General features: G+C 36.2%; 1 non-coding gene across 1 annotated transcript; it reads left to right on the top strand.

Annotated features, from left to right (window-relative positions):
• Window positions 1-2,504: 2,504 nt before the first annotated feature.
• Window positions 2,505-2,695, top strand: LOC112504983. The gene has a single exon (XR_003068304.1). It is a non-coding gene; the product is annotated as a U2 spliceosomal RNA (small nuclear RNA).
• The last annotated feature ends 4,578 nt before the right edge of the window (window positions 2,696-7,273 follow it).

Here is a 7,273-nt window from a genome sequence, read left to right as displayed (position 1 = left end):
ATTATAGTTTATCTTGTAATATATGATTATCCATGTAATAGATAGACCTTATATGTTAGCTAGACTATCTGCTAGAAAGTAGCAATAGATAGTTATCTAGACATTAGCTAACTAGTATAAATAGACGACTAGGTCTATTATTTAGAAACACGCATAAACGCATGCACACATACACACATATACGTGTATAAGGTTTTTACTCTGTATTCACGGTTTATTATTCAGTATAACCTTTGAAACTCAAAACTGTTCTTTTTTTTTTCATAATCTATTTTTGAGTTTTATTTACTTCCTTTATTAAAATAGTATAATTTGGTTATTCATAACTAAATTGTTATTGTTATTTGAGAGATCTGGGATCAACACCCCAGCACCAGACAGGTTCCCGGTACCCGGTCCGAAAGCGATAGTCCGGCCCACACTGGTGAAGTGTCATCATGCGAGCCCATCAGGTAAGGGGCCACGCCCGAACCTTCGGTGGACTACACCCCCCGCACCCCGACACGTGAGGACATGATGGAGACTATAGAGACCCTGGAGGGCGAGAACACAAGGCTAAAGGAGAGGTTGAACCAAATTTTAGGTGACAATACTAGACTAAATGAATGGTTGGGAAATCTTTAGCGGGCACATGTCGATCAAGGAGAAGCCCTAGTCAAACTAATTGAAGAGAATGCAGATTTGTCGGACCAGTGTCATGCCCTGATTTGGGATAAGGTTGTACTCAAGCAAGAACGAAGAATTGCTGCTCGCTCCGTAGGCACCAGAATCAGGGACAGGGTTCGCTTCTATAAGAGAGTGACCATAGACTATGCTGGCATAGTAAAGGGTTATCTCTCCAACTGGGTTCGATGCATCAGAAATGGCCCAAGGGCTAGTGTATTGTGGCATTCCATTCCATCTACATCCTAAGAGCAGTGGTTGAGGGACCCTTATCTCCCTTACTATCCCGCATATCAGTTTTAGACTTGGGATCAGGGATGAGAGAAGAATCTTTGAGTAGGTGAATTTATTTGTGTGTGTCTAAATAGTTTTCAACTAGCCAGTGCGTCGATAAATGTGAGATAGAGTTTTGAAATCTATAGCCATGGTTGAAATTAAAACCAATCAATTGGTAAAATATTTATGCAAAACAAATGCAAATAATACATTTTTTTTTCTTAACAAAATTTGTTATTATTGCAGTACTTATAATAACAAATGTAGTCCAAGTATCTATTATATCACTTATATATATATAATGTAAGTGTTGACTTAATGACGTGCTTTCATCTTATGTTAGTATTCTTCGAATCGTGATTTACGGTTTTGGACGAGACGTTATAAATATAAACACGATCCCGAGTTTTCAGACACCCTTAATTCTTTGATCCCAATTCAATTGTTGTTTATGCCCTACTTCTTCCCCTTCCCTTTAGTAGATATAGGATGCCCGTTGGAAAGATATCACACTTCCATTCGAGTCGAGGATTTTACATTTTTCTTAAACTGAGTTTTGATCACCGAGCAAACCAAGAGGTATTGATATGAAATCAAGAGAATTGAGTACTGAGGTATTGGTGAGAATTGTGGTTGAGTTTGTGATATCCCATATTGGTGAGAGATTGAAAGATTGGAATAAGAAGGTATGTATAAGTAAGAAGGATGAAATTCATTGTGTCAACTCTTGAGACTTGATAATAAGGTTATCTTACTTGGATGACCCGATTTTATGTCATTTCTTTTATATCAATTGACTTTAAAATAACAATGAAATGTAATAATTTGACTTTAGTATATATTTTATATTATAAAGTTGAATTAATAACTTTAAAATAATATAACAAACAATTTATTGATTGTTTTAGTTTGTTATAATTAAAATTGAATCTATGTTAACTTTTTTAGATTAACTAAACTTGATTATATGATTACAAGTAAAATAAAATAAAATAAACCTATATGTAAAGAATTTACATGTTAACGTATTGCCGCAAATTCATGACAATAGTTATATATCTATAATCTATATTTTTATATCTTTATTTTTATCTATATAAAARCAATAACSATGGATAATCAGGTGACAACTTCTAAGCGATATAAATCATTTTTTTCCTCACATTATTGTTTGCATCCCACATTGGATCAAAGAAGAAAGAGACATGTGAGAGGAGGATAYAAAAAGATAAAAGCCAACATTTTTCTCAATATTGTTTGCATAATTGCATCCAGCATAGCATGATGGAGTGAAAGTGGCAAGATGAAGATTACTACAAAAAACAAATTACTAAAAATGGAACAAACATATTTTTCTCGGATGTCGACCTTTTGCTTAAGATCAAATGTAGTATATGTTTTTAGTTTAACATATCTATCCCGAATCTCAGGTTTTTTTTTGGTTATATCAAGTATATTATATGTTTTTAGTTTGATATCTAATATATGAGTTTTCAACTTGCTTGGTATTTTATTTTGTATATGAGAATGCCCCTTATACTACTTGATGATGTAGTTATTTATCTGTCTTCTTGATGTTACAATAAAATGCAGTATTTGTTTTTATCAGTTTAATATCTGATATGTGGGTCATCGACCCTACTTGATATTAATTTTATTTTTTATGAGAAAAAATTCATTATCTTAGCTTGGTGATGTGGTTTTTCATGCATCGCCTTGAACTTCCACTACTGTTGCTACAACTTACGCACTCCTCTAATTTGCACTTGAAATATTATAAAACGTTTCTTTTTCATAACTTCAAATGAGATTTCAATTAAATTTGTTACAAAACGAACATCATGATTTTGTCACCTTATATGAGATTTCAGTTAGAATTGTGACTTAAAATTAAACAAACTACTAATATTTGTCAAACATTTGTAGAGTACTTTGTAACCAGGGTGGTCCCTAGGGGAGGGTGGGCTGGGCGTACGCCCAGGGCCCTAAAAATTAGGGGCCCAATTTTTTTTAATATATAAAATAGTAGTTCAAAGAAATTAGTAAATATAAAACACATAAAAAAATTAGTATCTAATATGACAAGAAAAGATTTTGGTACTATATTAATTATTAAAGACCCAAACATGTATGAATTAAATATATTGGAGAAAAAAATACATAAAGAGGTTAATCTGTCGTTCATTATATAATATTATTTAATATTTTTCTAAGTTTCTTTATTTAAAGTCGACATCTAAAATTACTTGCTTCAAAAACTTTGATATATTCTCTATAATTTATCTCCCGTCGACTCTATTGATTGTTCCATTCTCGTGTAAATTCTATTTTTATATTAGGATATGATATGTTTTCTTGTGACCATTAAAACAAATATCATATTAAGATTATATATCAAACTACGGTAGATTGGTAGTATTTTAGTTTTCATCTCATTCTTGTCCCATCGTGTTCTACCTATTTTGGTGGAACAAAAGCCTCTTTTGTCCCATGTTGTCATATTTTGTCCCATGTCGCACCAAATGTAGGACAGTGAGTTCTTGTTCTGTCCCATGTTAAGCCAAATTTGGGACAGTGAGTTTTGTCCCGTTCTGTCCTATCGCGTCCCATATACCAAACATAGGCTAAGTGTTTTAGTCATTTTACTTATTTAATTAATATTGTTGTTTGTAACAACTTTGAATGTATTTTGTACAAACATATAAAGTATTTAGTAATAAAAAATAAACAAAAACAAAAAATGCATCTCATCCTCAACCACAAACCTTCTCTGGTAATCTTCTTTGGCCACTATTCCATCTTTCAACCACCACACATAAAAGTGCACTTACACACAACAGAACACATCAAATAAACCCTAATCACYATTTAACCTAAAATTGAGATGCTAATCACCAAAGCGGATCTACCTGTGTGTGCACCATTGACAAACAACCACGTTAAATCCATAAACGAACAAATGAAGTTGAGATCCTTGCACAAATCATTGGTGGTTTCCTTATGTTGTTCTTCCAAGTTCTCTTGATCACAGCCATAGATGTTTCTCAGGTGTAATCTGAATTATCACAACTTTCCCCGATCTTTATGGATCTCAGGGTCTATCTAAGTTAATAATTGTTAACAATTATTGCCTTGATCTAACAATATTGTAATCTATAGAGATATTCTATTTTTTTCGTGCAAAACTGCAACCATAACCATATGTATATGCGATGTTTTTACTCTCAAATCAACAACCTTCTTGTTATATGTATTTCTTCACAAAAGATCCAAGTATGAGGGTTGGAATTTTGGGAGTTTCTTTATAACTCTCTTGAAAAGGGATAAAGTTAAGTTTGGGGTTCTCACACATAAAAAAGATGAAAAGCCCAAAATCATACAAATCTGAATTAGATCTTCAAGAATTAAGAAGAAGATGAAGATTAGAGAGATATGATCACCMAATCTTTTGTAGATTTCTTGAGAGAAACATTACAACACTAATCAGATCAATTACAGAAAGTTAATGACAAATTACAAAGCTATTGACTATTTATACTAAGGAAARCRTTAAACCTAACTATTACAAAGCATATTAAAAGGAGAACTTGAATACAACAATAATGCACATACTTGAACCCAACATTCTCCCTCTTTGGATTCAAGTTCGAACTCTTGTAAATMTTGTCTTTYTGAGTCYGAGAAGTTTCTCCAGCCTCCTYAGTGCATTCMGATATTGAATTTTCTCCTCAAGTAGATTTAGGGCATTGATCAACAAATATCTATCTTTTGAACTCATCCTCTCCGACTCCGCAACTTTATCATTGTTTACTCTCCTCGYGTCAAGTKCCCGTCTCACTAGTCTAATGAGTACCATCAGAATATTTGTTTAGCTCGCTGAATCTCATAAACTTCTTTACTTGATGTTCAGCATAGTATATCACTCCGAACTCTGGTTGTTCAAGAATCATGTAAACTGGATAGGCATCAATGTCTTCTAACTCTTGATCAAGTCTCTTCAAATTGATGATTCTCTGACTATCTTCAAGACCCATCTGAACATCAATAACCATAGCCACCTTGACATGACTCCACATAAACCTTTTAATCGCATGAAGAGATATTGTTACTCCTTCTCTTCTGATAGTCATGTTTCGGATTTCATGATACATATACTCTGGGAGTATCGGAAGCACCAACTTCAACTGTAGTGGATGGTTCCGGCAATGTCTGACGATCACCCTGAAATGGGAATACTGGATCTTCATCATTGATGTCAGCTTCAAAGTCAAAGTATAACCCAGATGAATTGTCAATATTATCTATGTCTTCTCTGAAATCCTGTTCTCCACCCAGTACAGTAGCAAAAACATCATTAAATCCGAAATTGGCAGACAAGTCCAGTAGCAACCTTGTTCCTACCGTGGAGTCCGCCGGCTTTTCAACCATTGGCTCGATCGCTGGACTTGTCTCCAATTCTTCATCATCTTCCATAACTATCGCCTCAATGATTCTTTCCCTTATAGATTCCAGGGCAAACCTTCAACATTAACGTCTTGAGTAGCTGGCTCTCTTTCCGCACTTAGACCTTGAGCAGACGACTCAGCCACCCTTTGTCTTTTCCTTTCCCGCTCATGATGATCTAGATCTTCTGGGTCATCATGCTTTCTTTTGAGTGAGGTGGCCTGAGCTCGACAAGTCTCTTCCAAGGTAGATACCCGTTCGAAGAGGGCATCAATTGAACTTTGAAGGGTTTGAGTGTTCGATGTGATTAACTTACTGACTTTAGAGAAGCCAGAAGCAACCACATTCTGAAAGGCCAAAAACTCTTAGGCTCTAACAGCGGGGTTTAGATCAACTTGCTGTCTGTGGAGCCCAACCAAATCTGCATCTTCTGCATCGAAGTTTTGGGATGACATCAGTTTAGCATATAACAAAGATTTAAGCTCGTCCATCGTTTGCTCTTGTATCGTCAGAGGCTCAGGTGCAGACGATGGTGATGGCACAGATGGTTGTTCTTCTTCTACTTGATCCTTCCCCTTCAACAGTGTTTTTAAACTTGCAATTTGAGCATCCATATTGTCTTGAACAGCCTTTAGGGCACCGTCCAGATATTCCCTTGCAACAAAGTCTGGTAAACTAACTCCTGGATCACTTAGATTACCAGTTGAGACAACAGTTGAGTAAACTGTTGTGCCTACGTTCAGTGTTGGCATAGTGATAACACTGGTAGGAATTTCGACCGGTCCTTGTGGGAGGTCAATTGACACCAATCTGGTCGTTCTGGCATGTTCACTAAGAACTGCAATGGGAGCAACAAATGTTCGAGACTCATGTGTACCTATGTGTATCGGCTCTAGACTCGAGGTGCACAGAATCGAAGTCATAGGCTGGGGCAGCGACCTACTTGTTTCAATATCTACATTTTCCGATTAAGAAGTAGATAACATATGTGCTAAGTCCCCGTGTTGAAATGAAACAGCTGGTTGTTGAGAACAAGTAGTGCATAGCGGGGTTAGTTATGTCTTCTTCAATACCAACATTCAACGAATGAATGTCGATAGCAGATGTGGGTGCCCGACTATGTGTATCCGCTGGGATAGGAGCTTGATCTTGATTTTGTGCTCCACTCACACACTCACCATATTCTTCTACTTCCCTTTCACTCAACCTCTCATCATTTTCTACTTCAGCTCCCTCATCTCCTCCTTCTAATGGAATATCTGACAAGTCTTCCATCATTCGATCATAATCATCAGGTTTGGTTCCAAAATCATCAACATTAAATGATAAGGAATGCAGACTTGGACAAGTCTGTGGAGCTTCAAACTCTGGAAAGATCTCATCAATATTATCAACCACTGCTCCTATTTGAATATTCTGTGAAGGAATCGGTTGAGCAGGGTTGTCAGCATCGTCATCATCATTGTTATTATCATCATCATCACCCAGAGCTGCCTGATTTTCAGATATTGTATCTTCCGAACTTGATGAAGTTGAGGAAGTACTATCAGATGAAGTACTATGCTGATCAGAGGCTCCCCACTCCTGTTCACCCCTCTCAATTACATTTTACCTCAACTCACATCCCTATTCTGGTAACCCGTGTTCCTGAACGCTCTCAACTACAGCTAAACCCTCTCTCTCAGCTGAGGCATGGGGTGATGACGGGGTAAGTTCAACCAGTCCTGGCTGAACTATAGGATCTATAACTCTCCTATAATCTATAACACACTGAGCCCTCTGATCAACAAAGGCAAATAGCTCTGGTGCAATCTCCATGATTGAATCCAAATCTTTAACCTCGGTATGTTGCCAAATTCTAGACATGATGAACGTCGGCCCCATTTCACTG

The sequence above is a fragment of the Cynara cardunculus genome, unplaced genomic scaffold, assembly GCF_001531365.2.
Source record: "Cynara cardunculus var. scolymus isolate 2C unplaced genomic scaffold, CcrdV1 Un_Scaffold_7688, whole genome shotgun sequence".
Lineage (NCBI taxonomy): Eukaryota > Viridiplantae > Streptophyta > Magnoliopsida > Asterales > Asteraceae > Cynara > Cynara cardunculus.
Note: the sequence above shows the minus strand (reverse complement) of the source record. Positions and strands in the feature narration are given on the sequence as shown.